Source organism: Corvus kubaryi, unplaced genomic scaffold, assembly GCF_017639235.1.
Source record: "Corvus kubaryi isolate FWS band 111438036 unplaced genomic scaffold, C.kubaryi_AGA036_p1.0 37300, whole genome shotgun sequence".
Taxonomy (NCBI): Eukaryota; Metazoa; Chordata; class Aves; order Passeriformes; family Corvidae; genus Corvus; species Corvus kubaryi.
The window spans coordinates 138,701-153,935 of record NW_024581093.1 but is presented as its reverse complement, the minus strand read 5'-3'; the positions used below and the strand labels follow the sequence as shown (position 1 = coordinate 153,935).

The window sequence follows — 15,235 nt, the reverse complement described above, 5'->3', positions numbered from 1 at the left end:
CCGCGAGTCCCCAAGCCAGGCGGGTACCACGGGCTGGGACCGGAGCATCACCAGCCCTCACGTGAGGTGCAGGGCAATCAGCTTTAAAAATTTTTTTAGTCAACACTCCTGATGAATATTTCAGCTGCAAAGGAATAGCGTGCATTAATTATTGCAAAGAGATGTCTTTAGGAGAAAATGATTTTGAAATTCAGTTTAATTTCATTGTAATGCGCCGCAAACAGGAAGGGAGTATGTGTGTTTAATTGGCTCTCGGGGGTAAGGCCGGGAAGATGGCATGCCTTTGTCACAGGCCATTAGTGATACAGACTGCATAATGAGGGACTACAATCAGCTCACAGCTGCCGGCTCCTACGGGGAGAGAATGATATTAAATAGAAATCAGTATAAATTAAACTTAACCCTTTCGCCAACCGAGCAAAGCTCAGGGCTGGAAACAAGGGAGGGGAGCAGAGACAGGAGTGGGGTGTTCAGGGTGGGTCAAGGGGTGCTTGGACAACCCCCCCAGCAGCCAGGTGACCTCCCTGATGTCCCCCTTCCCTCGGGCAGGAGGCTTGAACTGCCTTCCCCATCCCTACCCCCACTCTGCCTTCCTTACCTTCCTTTCCTCTCCTGCCTCCTGTTCCCTCTCTCGTATCAGGTCGATGGGGCTGGGTTTTTCCCAAGCCTCATTTATCCGGCAGTGCCGGGAGCAATCCCGTGGCCCCATCCTCACCTTGCCTGCCCCAGCCTCATCAGCAGCCTCTGGAGATCACTCAGAGGTGGCAAATGTCCTGTGGTGGTAAAAAACCCTTGAGGGAACGAAAGGGGTTGTGTCCTGTCACAGGGATTGGATCTGGATGGTGAATTATCTCCATTAAGCACAAATTGGTTACTCTGGAGCCAAAACCATCTTGGCAGGATCCAATAGAGGTGAATCCTGGCCACTGCCAGGCTGTAATTCCCTGTATCTGCCACTTCCAGGTCATCCAGGTGAGTGTTTTAAAGCTGAGGCTGAATGCCAGCACATGGTGTTCCCAAAACCCCGGCGATGGCATTCCCGACTCTGTGCCAGCGTTCCGCTCACTGCCGACCCCAGTGGGTGTCCCCACCAGTGACCTGCGGGCTACAGGTGGTGGCCAAGTCCCTCAGGGCTGGGGTTTCACAGAATTATGGAATGATTTGCGTGGGAAGGGACCTTAAAGCTCATCCTGCCCCACCCCTGCCGTGGGCAGGGACACCTTCCATAGGAGCAGGTTGCTCAAAGCCCTGTCCAAAAAAATCAGAAAAAAAACCAGTGACTTTGATGAATTCAAGATTGTGGCTCTTCTGAGAAGCCTCTGAGCTCCTGGTGGTGCAGAGGGGATGTGCTGTTGCTCCCATCCTCTTTATTCCCTGGGATTTGCACTGCTGTCTGCCGATCCCTCCATCTCTCATTTCCATCCCAGTGAATTTGATTATTTTTATTGTATTAACGCTGTTGACAGAGCTGCTTAGATCAAAGTCCCCTCCAGCCATTTCCAGGGAGACTGCTGGGTTTCCACCTGCTGTCATACATCCAAGTGGCACCAAGCCCTCAGAGACCAAGCCGAGCCCAGAGGAAAAACGCCTGTGGGCATCTGGCTCCTGTCCCTGCCGAGCCTTCCCAGCTGTGCCAGGCCCTGCCAGGTGAGAGGCAGCCTCCAAACACTCACTCACGTGCTGCTGAGAGGGGAGGAGAGGAGAAAATAAAGAAGGAAGAAGTTTTTTAGGATGAGGCCCTGGCACAGGGTGCCCAGAGAAGCTGTGGCTGCCCCATTCCTGGAAGTGTCCAAGGCCAGGTTGGATGGGTTTTGGAGCCAAAACTCCTTCACTGCGACAGTGGAAGGTGTCTCTGCCCATGGCAGGGGGTGGTACTGGGTGGTCTTTAAGGTCCCTCAGAACCCAAACCATTCTATGATCCTATGAGCAAAATCAAACCTTGGGAACTGGAGGAGAGCAGCAGAGAAACAGCAGCTTCCCTGGTCATCCATCTGTCCGTCCATCCGTCCATCCACCCATCCATCCCTCCATCCATCCATCCATTCCTCCATCCCTCCATCCCTCCATCCATCCCAGCCTTGCCCTGCCCACATGGGTCAGGCTCTGGCACTGTCCCTGTGTTATCCCTGCCCAGGAGGCAGCAAGTGCCTTTGGCAGCCTGAGGAGGCTTTGGGAGCGTGGTGGGTGCCCACCGTGGTGCCCAGGCACTGCCCTTCTCCCCACGTTTCCCTGCCTGCACAGGGATTTCTCCAGAGGAATGTGCCCATCCAGCCGTGCTCCCCAGGGAAGGCCAGCTTCCATTCACATTTGCCCATACATCCAGAAAATTAGAATCTGGTGTATTCAGGGAGATTTATTTTCAATTACAGGTTAAGGCTGAGACATGAAATAGCACCGGGTTTGAAAGTAGTGCATAAATCCTGCAACAAATCCATGTATCTCTGCTCCGTATAATAAGATTTTATTGATTGCTATATTGTATCTGTCAGAATAAAACTCTCTTAATGCATGCATCAGGATGGAGAAGATAGAGAGCTTGTTGGGAGTAGAATCTGATTCAAGAATCAATGCACTTTGATTAATATGTCGTTAAGAAAGTAAGAGTTATTTAACTTGTTTGGTGCACATTTCGGAATGATGACTCATCTTTTAAATTTCTTTCTTTGAGCTGCAGTTAAGAAACCCCCACAACCTTGGAGCTGTTTTTCACATTGTTAAATCTTGGTTTGTCAGTGAATTTTTGCTGGACCCTTTTGCACAGGTCACAAACGCTCCTGAACCCCATTAATAATAAATCCTATGGCCCAAAACACTTCCCCATATCCTGTTGTTAAGGCTTTAGAGGGAGAACAGAGTGGAGCTGGTGTCTCTTTGTTCCTTCTGGATGTTCTGCAGTGAAAGAGGGGACTCTAGGGAAAATAAAACAAGACAAAACAAACCAACAACAACAAAAAGAAGTTGTTTTTCCACTGTGGTTACAAATCCAAGCACCAAGAACAAGCCCTGGCTTAGCTGGGAGCATCTCACTCAGCACTGGATTCCCAGCTTGCTCCAAAAATGGAACATGCTTTTGCTGCAGCCATGAATCCCAGTCAAGGGAAGGATCCCAGTGACTCTTGACTGATTTCAGCGACCTCCTGCTGTCTCTCTATCATTTTCAGACTGAGCTCTCCAGTCCACAACTGACAGCAGCTGCAGATCCTTGCCATTCCCAGCCCCGGCTCTCGGAGATTCCATAGAATCACGGAATAGTTTGGGTGGGAAAGGACCTTTCAAGGCAATCAAGTCCGACCCCCATCATGACTGGAGCCCCAGGAGCGGCTGAGGGAGCTGGAAAAGGAGGCTCAGGGGGAACCTTCTGGCTCTGCACAACTCCCTGACAGGAGGGGGCAGCTGGGGGGGGGGAAACAAGGGACAGGATGAGAGGAAATGGCCTTAGAGAAGGTTTAGGTTGGATATGGGGGGAAATTTCTTCATGGAAAGGGCACTGGTGGAGTCCCCATCCCTGGAAGTGTTCAGAACACCTGGATGTGACACTTGGGGACATGGTCAGTGGTGACCATGGTGGTGGTGCTGGGCTGATGGTTGGACTTGATCTTAAAGATCATTTCCAGCTAATTCCATGATTCTCTGATTTCCACCCCTTCTGATGGGAAAGGCAAAGCTTCCTGCAGTTTTCCAGCACAGAGAAATGTGGTGTTTGTAGGAAGGACCCTGGGCAGGTCATCCTTGGCCAGGCACAGCCCATCCCTCCTCTGGGGCTGCTCCCTAAGGAGAAGGAGCAGGATGCACCCCCATCCCTCTGGCACAGGCTTTTCCCGGCGCTTGGCTGTCCCCAGGGAGCAGCAGGTGTTTCCCTGCCAGGGGAATTGCTCACATCCGTGGGTGGAGCACAGACACCTGAAGGAGAAAATACTTGAGGCTGATCAAGGCAGATTATAAATAGAAATGCATCTAATTAGCATCTTAATCTGCAGGTTTTCTGTTTGTTTGCAGTGGCTTTCCTACTCACAAATCCAGCTAATGCAAATTCTATTTTTAAAGAAATGATTCCTTAATTGTAATGCGTTGAAATTAAGCGAGTTACCGGTGTGATCCCACCGGATGGAGTGTGGGCTCCTGCCTGCAGGAGCTTCTTTTGGAGCCTGGCAGGGAGCAGCTCACGGTGGGGCAGGATGGCAGCGCTCACCTGCTGCCTTTGGAAGCAGCTTAGAGCTGGGGGCCACCTTCCCACGACTGACATGGAAGGACACCCCCAAAAATGCCAGCTGGACCCAGACACAGCTCCGTGTGCTGCTGTAGGAAGGAGATTCCACCAGATATCCATGGGGCAGGAGCAGAAGCCACACCAGGCATGTGCTGGGCTCCCCGTTCCACCCAGCCCCAATTTAAGAGGTGTTTCTAAAATTAAAAACATAAAGATGAAATATTTTCTGGTATATCAGCCTTTATCACCCCCAAATGTTCCTTACACACACCCTTCCAACACTTTGGAGAGAGAATTCCCTTCTCCTTATTCCTTCTCCTTGAGGATTCAGTATTTCCAGGTTTGCCTGACAGCTGGAAGCCCTGGGGTCACCAGGACATGGGAGGGGTGGGACGAGATGAGCTTTAAGGTCCCTTCCAACCCAAAACACTCTGTGATTCCCTGATTCTATGATTCTGTTTCCTTGCCTGCTGGTGAAACTGATGTTTTCAGCAGTTCAGAGTGACTTGGGATTTTTGTAGCTGTAAATGAGAGCAGCTTTTGGCACAGAATTTGTTTACTCTCTAAAGCTCTGCTCTCGTCGTATCAAACATCTTGGATGCCAACCCTTTCCTTCTTTGAGAACCTCTGCTGCACTGAGGCTCGTTTCCAAAGGCGTGGAGCAATTGCTCCCCAGCTGAGAGATGGTGGGAACAGCAGGCACCTGCAGCTCCAAAATCCAGGCTCTTCCCTCTTGTTCTGTGTCTGCTTTTGCCCCTCGAGCTGTGCTGCAGCAGTGCTGCTCTCACAGCCTGGAGGGAGAGCCTGGAACGAACCCCTGACTGCTGGGAATCATTCTTCCCCATCCCATCTGACTCAATTCCATCCCATTTCAGGGATTTAGGAAGAAATCCTTCCCTGGGAGGGTGGGCAGGCCCTGGCACAGGTTGCCCAGAGCAGCTGTGGCTGCCCCTGGATCCCTGGCAGTGTCCAAGGCCAGGCCCCACGTCAGTGCATGGAAAAGAAGAGGTGATTCTCCCTTTTGCTAAGGTTTGATCATCCTTCAGTGGCTGCAGGGAGCAGAGGGATCTGCTCTAATATTTTTATTATTGCCATTGTTATTTTTTGTTACCACACTCTTCAAAGCTCCACCAGCCACGTTCAGCTGTGCAGCCACACCTTGGAGCATTGACTTATTTATTACTCTTTGAGTTTTCTTTTTCATCTGGTTGTCTGCAGGGATTTCCATAAATACTTAAATGCTAATGTGAAAAAAAGAAGCGTTTTTAATTTTTACTTACCCATTTTCTTTTCTGGCTGGTCCTCTGGGCAAACCCATCTGCAGTAATTCAGGCTGGAGGAGCGGGGGGGGTCCCTGCTCAGCCTGCTTGTATCATATCAGTCACCCATGAGTTCCTGCTAATGAGGACTGAACCTCCAAACTCTTGGCTGCCTGGTTTGCAGAAACCTTCAAGGTTTGCCTGGTTTTTCCACTGTTTTCCACTGGAGCAGCGTGGCCCCCTTGGAGTGGGACGTGCAGCCTGGGGAGCGTTCATCTGCTCTTGTCCTGTGGCTGTGAGGGCTTGGAGAGGCTCCTGGTCATGCTGCGCTGAAGAAATGAGATAAAAATGAGGAGCAGCTCCTCTGCCAAGGGCAGGCAGGATCTGAGGTGCTGCCAGGCTTTGCCAAGGCTGAGTTTCCATTTGGTGCTGTGTTCTCCTGGCCACGTGCCGGCGCCCAGGGCTTGGCTGGCAGAGGCCGTGCGAGGGTGTCCAACCCAGGCCAGGCCGAGGCTGGAGCAGTGACCATCTGCAGCAACCCCTGAGGCCCAGAACAATAGCACAGACATGGTGCTTGGTAGCCAAACCTGCTGCACACTGGGGTGTGCTGGGAAGTCTGGCTTGCAGGGGATGGGAGAGGGGATGGGATGGGGAAGGCATGCAGTGGATGGTGCTTTCCCCACCCCAGGGGGGATCCTGTGTGCAGACATGGTGGGACACTGACACGAGAGGGTAATGCCTAAATGCTGTACTGACTTCTTCCCTGTGCTCAGAGAAGGAGAAAAGTCCTCTTGGGAGAAGGGAAAGGTCTGTGTGGTGGAATGAGCCCACTCACAGGGGCCAGGACGGGGTTGTGGAGGGGGAATTTGGATGGTGAAGGAAATAGGATGTGCAGACAAGGCAGGAGGGTCAGTGGGAATCACCCTGACTTCTCACCCTGACTGAGAGGTGCAGTAAATGTGAGGAGCCTTTGGAAAATACACGTGAGGGGAAGGAATCCCTGATGGACCAGCTGAGACAAGGGGTAGCTGCACTCCTGGGCTGCCCAGAGGCAGGTCCCCAAGTCCCTCTGTCCCCTGGCTGGAAGCAGGGTGGGCAGAGCTCAGCTCAGGCTTACAGGGTTCAGTCAGGTTTGTCTTACCTGCTCCCTTCACCTCCCAGGTGCCTGAGCTGCTGCCAGCACTCCTGGCACCGCTCCATGTTCCGCTCCGCCGGCGCAGCCACACAGCGTGGGGAGGAGAGCCTTATTAGCACAGCTCTTTGTGAGATGCCCTTGAGTGATTTATTTTTTTCCAGGTGTAAATGCCAGGGGAGGCTGTTCCAGTGCTTCCCATTCTTTCATCTCGGCAGGGTTTTGCCCTTTCTCCCAGCGTGGCTCTGACAGCAGGCTCAGCGCTGCTGCCTGTGGAATACAAAGTTCCCTGTTAGAGAGCATGACAGGAATTCATTCCAGGCTGGGCCTTTCTTTTTTTTTCATTTCTGATTTTCTCTTTTCCTCATGCTGGCTGCTCCAGGAACCTCTGGAGAAGTTTTGAGAGTGGGGAGTCCATTGTTTAACCCCTTTCTCCTGGGAACAAGCAGCTTGCAGATGACCCAATGCCTCTCACAGATCAATCATGGAATATCCTGAGCTGCAAGGGATGCATTAAGATCATCAAAGTACAAATCCTAGCCTTGCCCAGATATCCCAACAATCCCAGCCTGTGCCTGAGAGCAGTGTCCAAACACTCCTGGAGTCTTGGGGCCGTGCCCATTCCCCAGGGAGCCTGGGCAGTGCCCAGCACCCAGCACCCTCTGGGGGAAGAACCTTTTCCTGATACCCAGCCTAACCTTCCCTGACACAGCTTCACATGGATAGATAGAAAGCTGCAAAGCAGCTTTGAGCTGTGATACAATTCCCACCCCCTGCCCAAATCCAGAGCGAGGAACCAACATGCTGAGGCATCTGCGTCCCTGCATCCCTTGGCAGCAGCCACGAGGGCACTCAGAGGGTCTGTCCCCCCTCACTGCCTCTCAGCTGCTGGGAGCCAGGCAGGCACAGGGGGAGGGGAGGATGGCCCTGAGCTACAAATCTCCTTAACAATTCTACTGTGTAAATAAATGGTGCTGCACACCCACCTGCTGCTGCCGCCGCTCCCGGCGATGTTCGTGGCAAGGTGCGGGAACAAACAGCGATTCCCTTCCAGTGGGTTGGTTCCCTTTCTCAGGAGCCATTAAATTACCTCCAGATTTCACGTGGGTGGCTAAATCCTGCTCTGCCCCAGTGGCCAGGGGCCCACAAGGCATGACAGCCATTGATTGCTCTTGGATGTTGGTGTGGGAGAGGCGTGGGAGCAGCCAGTGTTCTCCTTGAGATACCGGTGTCCTCGGATGGTCTCTCTTGTGCCAGCAGGATCCTCCAGGCACAGCGGGAAGGGGTCTTCATTTCTAGGGGGGTGAAGCAGAGCCTGCTCTGAGCCTGGAGGAGGCTCTGGGATGGAGTTTCACAGAATCACAGAATGAGTTTGGTTGGGAGGACCTTAAAACTCATCCAGTGCAACTCCCTGCCATGGGCAGGGACACCTTCCACTGTCCCAGGCTGCTCCAAGCCCCAATGTCCAACCTGGCCTTGGGCACTTCCAGGGATCCAGGGGCAGCCACAGCTGCTCTGGGCACCCTGTGCCAGGGCCTGCCCACCCTCCCAGGGAAGGATTCCTTCCCAATATCCCATCTAAGCCTACTCCATTTCAGTTTAAAGCCATTCCCTGTGTCCTGTCCCTCCATCCCTTGTCCCCAGTCCCTCTACAGCTCTCCTGGAGCCACTTTAGGCCCTGGAATGGGCTCTGAGCTCTCCCTGGAGCCTTCTCTTCTCCAGGTGAGCACCCCCAGCTCTCCCAGCCTGGCTCCAGAGCAGAGGGGCTCCAGCTCTCAGAGCAGCTCCGTGGCCTCCTGTGGACTCTCTGCAGCAGCTCCACATCCCGATGTTGTGGACTCCAGCTGGAACCTGCCTGGAGAACAGCAGCTCCGTGCCGAGCTCACCTGCCTGTTCCCACCACAGGGACGGGTCTCGGGCTGCAGCTGCTGAGCCGCTCTCCTCCTGCCGCTGCCGGGCCCCGCCGCAGGATTTTGGCAGCAGATGGGAGTGCTGCTGCCAGCCGGGACTGCCCATGCCAGGATAGCAGCTGGACCCAGGAGTACAGTGCCAGACCTTCTCCCAGTGCCAGTGGCTCTGCTGGGCAGGGCTGGGACACCAGGAAAGGCTTTGTCCTGCACCCGGGGACCGAGTGGGAGCCCTGGGAGTGCTGGGGAGAGGGTTTCCTCATGAATAATTGCTGTGGTATTAATATACATGTGAGGTTTTGAGGAGGTTTCAAACTCTCCCCCTCAGGAGCCTTTGATGCTTTATTAATGACCGTGGCACTCTCCGAACCCTCCGTGCTCCACAGAGGGAGCCGGGCCTTGGAGCAGCCCCGGTGTTTTTGGACAGTGTCCCCTGTGAGCCCAAGGAAGGCATTTGCTGGTCCAGGTGACCTGGTGAGGGCAAATGGACTCAAGTATCCCCTAAGAGTCACTCCAAGGCTGTAACACACTCCAAAGGGAGCAGCAAGCTGGACTCTGGGAGCCTGGCAAGTCTCACCCTCATGGTCTGAGCAGGGTGGAAAAGGTGGGGAAATGCAGGAGCTGAAGATTACAGATGGATTGGGATTAACAGGAACTGCTGAACCCTGGGCTGCTGGGAATGCAGCCTGCTTCCAGGGAATGTGTGTGCTGAAGGGCTGGGGTGGATGGGGATGACTGGGGAGAGGAGACCCAGTCTTTCCCAAGTCTAATTACTGTTAATTAGCTACAATTAGTGCTCGTGACCTCTGTTGGCAGCCAAGATGGCCGACAGCAGGGACACACATTCCTCACTTCCACACAATAAATCAAGCTAAAGTTGCTCAGTTATTTAGCCTATCATTTAGCATTTCATTAAATGGATCTGTGCACATACATCACCGCTGCCGAGGCGGCGTCACTCCCCTTCAGGAGCAGGGATGCCTCCAATCAATCCCAGCAGTGCCCGAGAGGCTCCGGATCGCTGGGAGCTGCGCCTTCCCAAGCATCCCTCGGGTGCTGGTCACTCACCCAACGCCAGGATTCCACCAAAGAGCGGCTCACAGTGAGGCTGCTGTTGGTCCTGCAGGGAGATGTGGCTTGGAGAGATGAGGTCTCACTTGGGTGGATGAGGTGGAATTCCTGAGGTGGGGACAGTCAGGAAAGTCCCTGTTGGAGGCGGGATGTTGCTTCAGCTGGGCCCTGCTTTGCCACGGTGTCTTCTCCCATCTCTTCTCCTAGGGAACAAGCAACAGGACAGGAGTAAACAGCCTTCCCTAACAGCCTTAGATACTAGGGAAGCTTTCCCCATGGAAAGGGCTGTCCAGCCCTGGCACAGCTGCCCAGGGCAGTGGTGGAGTTCCCATCCCTGCAGGGCTTTAAAAACCATGAGGATGTGGCACTTGGGGACATGGCTTAGTGCTGGGTTTGGCAGTGCTGGGGAACAGGTAGAATAGAGGGTCTTGAGGGTCTTTTCCAAGCTAAATAATTCCATGATTCTCCTAATGCCAGCAGCATTCCCATGACACACTTGGAGGACTCTGCCTCCTGCTGCTCCGGGGTGTGTGGCTGGGCTGCCCGGGAGCAGCCCCACTTGCTCGTGCGGCCCCACGCAATGCGTGCCCTCCCTCTCCCAGTGCTCCATAAATAAATCCCCCAGTCCAGCCTGGCACACTGTATCAATCTTGTTTAATAGACTGGAAAGCTCATTGCACGGCACAGGTCGCGGGGAACGTCGAGGTGATGGATTGCGCCTTCCCAGAGTCGAGCGCCGCTGATATATAATGAAATATTTATGATTTATTCCAGCTAATAAACTGGAGTGAAGTGTGTGATGTATGTGAGCAGATGGGGGATCTGTGGATGCAGTTTTTGTGGCGTGGGGGGAGGGAAAGGTGGATGTCCATGATGAAGAAGCAGCGCTTGGCCGCCCGTGCCACAGCCCGGCGTGGTCAGCACTTGGCCACAGAGGGGATGGATTATCTAATTCCTATAAAAAGCCTTTAGCACTTGCCTCGTAATCATTTGTCCACCCCACGTGGCTTTTCTGCAGCCTCTGGGAATGGGAACAAACCGTTTCTTTTAGCATTGGGCTTGGGAGCTGCACAGAGAGCTTGTGCCCAGAGGGATGGGAAGAGAGGCAGAGTGACCACAGGACTGTCACTGCTGTGCCACACTCAGCAGCTAACCAGCCCCACTGTCTGTGCTACCTGCAAAAAAATCATTCCCGTGGATTTAGGAGAGTGGTGAGACACTGAACTGCCCTGGAAAGAGCAGGGAAACTTGGACACACGTGAGAAACGTGACGGGCACTTGGAGCTTGCGGCTGCAGGAGGATTCCTGGGAGGGAGCATTTCCATGGTCTGCTGCTGGAGCTGATCTGCAGGCAGGAATACTGTGCTGAAAAGAGGATGGATGAGGACCTTCCTGCCAGCTGCAGCCCCACAGCTGCCTCTGAGTGGTCAGGGGGACCATCACAAGCCCTGGCTGGGCCCCTGTGTGTCCCCATCCATCTGTGGGTGCTGGGGTCAGAGACTCGCTCCCACAAAATCCTCACCTGGCAAAGGAGGACTGAGCCCCCAGATTTTGACTCTGCTCTCCAAAGTGGTGAGGATCAGGATCAGGACTCAAGCTCTTCATCACCTGCTGGGGCTGTTGGACCAATCCTGCCTGGAAAATAAATCATAATCCTGATCACCGAGGTGTGTCTCTGCCAGAGGGTGAGCTCTGCCTCAGCCTGACAGACCAGCAGCATCAACAATGATTTCAGGGAAGTGGGAGGCAGGTAGGAGTTAATCCCAGGGTAGAGCAGAGATCCAGAACCTCCTGCCCACTGCTCCGTGGTGTGCAAGGCCACTCCTCATCCCACTGGGGCGGCTCCTCCACATCCCACTGCGGCCGCTCGTGTCCCGCCGCTGTCCTGCCAGCTGTTCCCGTTTCTGCCTGATTAGCCTCTGGATCGTTGTGCTTGGAGATCCTCTGCTGAAAGGCACCAGAGAAGGGCAAACACTGATTGTTCCAACTGCCTCCCTGCAAGCTTCCCAGGGGTTTTCCAGCCGGTAGCTTGCTGGTCCCCCCACACGCCAGCAAGTCCAGAGGAATGTAGGAGGGTGAGTGCACTGCTCCGGCTCTTGCCTTTGGAAATGAGGGATCATCATGGCAGGAGAACAGCTGACAGCAGGGAATTCCTCCTGGAGCTTGGGGAAAAAAAAGCATAAAGGCTCCCAAAAGAGCAAGGTGCACTGTGTGGTCTGAAGGAGCTCTGCTGGCTGTCCTTGGGTGGCACGTGGTGACTGTCCCCAGAGGAGCTCTGCAGGTCAGTGTCACCTGGAAAAGTGGCTGTGAGACAGTCCTGCTCTCTATCCCCACTCTGAGGAGCACTGGGCTGAGCTCTGCATGGAGCATTTGAAAGCCAAGAGTTTGCAAAAATCAGGAGTGATTCATTAACAGCAAAAAGGTCTAATTAATATTTGAAAGTGCTCCAACCACATCCTGCTGCTGGCAGGGAAGAGCCCCCCAGCATCCCCGGCGCCGCTCCGGCCCCTGGAGCTCCTGATGAGAGCATTAACTGCCTCCAGAGCAGGAGGCTGAAATAATCAACAAAATCATTTGCCTTTCAAAGGCGAGATTTGCTGTTCCTTGGTATTTTCTGCTGTGCAGCACTTGGTCTGCTGGAGCTGTGGCAGGGGTGAGGGGACATCAGAGCCACGAAGAGCCAAATCCACTGGGAATGATGCTGCTGGACCAGCGTTCTGCTGGTGGCACTGGGCTGTGGGGCTTTGGTTTCAAACCTCGGAGCACACATCCTCAGGTGTCCGCGCTGTCCTTCCTCCCATCCCCTGCGCTGGCACTGAGAGCCGCTTGGGAAATGCCTGCCACGTCCCCTCTGGGAGCTCTGAACACAAAGGCATAGGTGTACAAATACCATGGGATGGGGCAGCAGCTGCCAGGAGCCAGCAATGCCGTGTGACAGTTTGCAGATCAGCGCAGCACCGCGTTGCTCCCGGCGCGGCTCCGCGTGCCAGATCGCCGCTCGCACGTCGCAGCCACACTGTCACTGCCACCAAGCTGGTGACACCTGTTACCAAACAGCCTCCCAGGCTTCCGAGGGACATCCATCCCCAGGAGCAGGGCTGCTGTGCCTGGGGTGGGCTCCTGCTGGGAGGCAGCTCCGGGGTATTGGCCTCTCCTCATCACCTGTGTGCAGGATTGAGATCTTGAACTTACAGAGCCCCATTGCGAGGCCACCACTATCCCTGTTTTTCCAGCAGATCCTAGGACATTCCTGACTCTGTATCTAGAGCAGGCTGAAGTCACCCGTTTCACCTAAAAAGTCATTTTTTTATGCATACTTCAGCTATCTTGGAGCTCCCTGAAGCCACTCAAGTGTTTCATTTCTCGAGCCAAAGTGTTTCCTAGGTCAATAGTTGGTTGTACCTTTGATGTGGGAACTGTGCCGTGTTTGCCAGGAACAAGCTGCCCCATGGACGAGGGTGTTGACGCAGGTGAGGGTTTGATCCTGCAGCTCAGCTCAAGGAGCAAAGGGGCTCTTGTTCTCCACATCCTGGGAAGCAGCTGCAGCAGCCTCTTAGTCCCCACGAGGTCTCAGCACTCGGTGAAGGAGGTGCTCAAACTACAGCAGAGTCCCAAGGGCCCTTTTATGTTTGCAATGAGGATTTTGCAACTCGAAGAACCTCATGGCAGAACTCTCTGCAGTTTGAGGTGGGAAATGTTGCTCTCCATTGCACGTGTCTCCTTCTGCATCTCCCTGGAAGGGTGGGGATGGATGGGAACAGGGTGCCCAGAGAAGCTGTGGCTGCCCCTAGATCCCTGGAAGTGTCCAAGGCCAGGTTGGATGAGGCTTGGAGCACTCTGGGCTAGTGGAAGGTGTCCCTGCCCATGTCAGGGGGTAAAACAAGATGGGTTTTAAGGTCCTTCCAGCCCAAACCTGTCCCTAATTCTATGCTTTTAACTGGATAAATCTATCTATAACCGCCTGTAACTCCAGCAAAGGGCAGCCCCCGCCGGCGCAGAGCCTGCTCAATATGCAGCTCAGCAGAGCCTTTAACATTTCGCAGAACAGATGCCCACTGAGCATCTTGAAACAAATCCAAAGGTAGCAGTGACGGCTGCTGTCAGGGAAGCAATAATCCCACGGCCTCAGCAGCCGCAGCGCCGGCGTCAGCCACGTGCCACGAGGTTCTGCTGCCACGGCTTTGTGTGGTGACAGGAGCCGGGTGGAGTGGCCCAGGCAGGCAGAGGAGGAGATGGGGTGTCAGAGACCGTCACCTCATCAGCCAAAATCCCCTTTCTGGTGCAGCTGGCCGAGGGCAGGGAATGCTGGTTGTGGTTCCGAGCTGCATCCTGCTGGATGGAGCAGCTGGGATGGATGGATGGAACACATCACCAGCAGCAGGGCTGCTCATGGGGGCTGGTGGGGCAAGGGACCTACCTGTGACACCCGGGAGGACAGGCACAGTCCTTGCTGGGGGTCTCGGGGCAGCACCACTTCGGAAGCGACACTCAGCACTGCTGGGGACAGTCGTTAAGCAAATTCAGCATCCTTTTAATCGGTCTGGGAATTCCTCACTGGCTCAGGAAGCAGGGAATGCTGGATGTGCCGCTGCACAGGCTGCCTGGTGTGCTGGGCTGGAAGCAGATGGTGCAGGGCAGAGGGTAACGGGGCTGTCCTCTGTGGATGGCATCCCCCAGAGCACTCCGGGCTGTCAGCACGGGAAGTGACAGCCAGGGCCTGGTGCTGGAGAGGAGACAGAAAGGAAGAGACGGGGGGAATTACAGAGCTGGTCCCAGGAGCTCCCAGCAGTCACAGTAATAATGTGACACATCCCCTCACTGTGCTGCGCTGCCAATGGAATGAGGGATCCGTGTGGGAAGCAGCGATGGCGTTTGTGGGGAGCACAGGGGTGGAAGGGAAGCAGAGAGGAGACCTGTCCAGGGATCATTCACCCCATCAGGGAAGAGGAAAAGCAAGTGTGGCTGTTTTCCTGTGCTTACATCCCGAAGAGCGACATGGGAACTGTGTGCCACTGAACCAGGGCTGAATTCCCTCTCCTCTCCCCATCTTCTCAATGTGAATAAGCAGCTCCTGCTCCCCCAGTGCCACCGTTTAATTGATGTCCCCTGACCCATCGTGTCCAGGTGCAGAAGGCAGTTCATCACAACAGCCACGACTTCCTTCCCCCTCCAAGCAGCCAAACACTCAGAGTGCCCCAGTTTCAAACTCTCCCCCAAGTTCAGAATATTCCAGCCAGCCTTCAGCATCCACGGAGTGCCAAGGGGCAGGAAAATACAGGAACAATTAATCATTCCCTGGCTGAGCTGAGCTGCTCAGGATTTTGGCAGGTGCCAGCTGAGCAGGGACACAGCTCTTCTGGGGAGCAGCCTGGATTTCAGGACTGATTCTGATGTTTCCTTGCTCTGACACTGTGAATCTCTGGGCCCTTGCTGCACCATGTGCAAACTCCAGTGCCAGAGGTGAGCTGGGAACAGGATGTAGAAAACTGCATCACTGCTGGCACATCCTGGGGTACCTGGGCTGGGCTGATTGCAGGGTCACACCTGTTGGACCAAGCACCTTGCTCAGGACACGCTCATTTTCCCAGTGTCATTCCCCACCATTTTTTTGTGGACTCACAGACTGGTTTCGCCTGGAAGGACCTTAAAGTTCATCTCG

The 15,235-nt window shown here is 54.2% G+C and overlaps 1 protein-coding gene across 5 annotated transcripts in view; it reads left to right on the top strand.

Moving 5' to 3' along the window:
• ACSF3 (acyl-CoA synthetase family member 3) overlaps positions 1 to 15,235 on the top strand; it is a 51,559-nt gene that overhangs the window by 33,421 nt on the left and 2,903 nt on the right. The gene's annotated exons all lie outside the window — the stretch shown is intronic.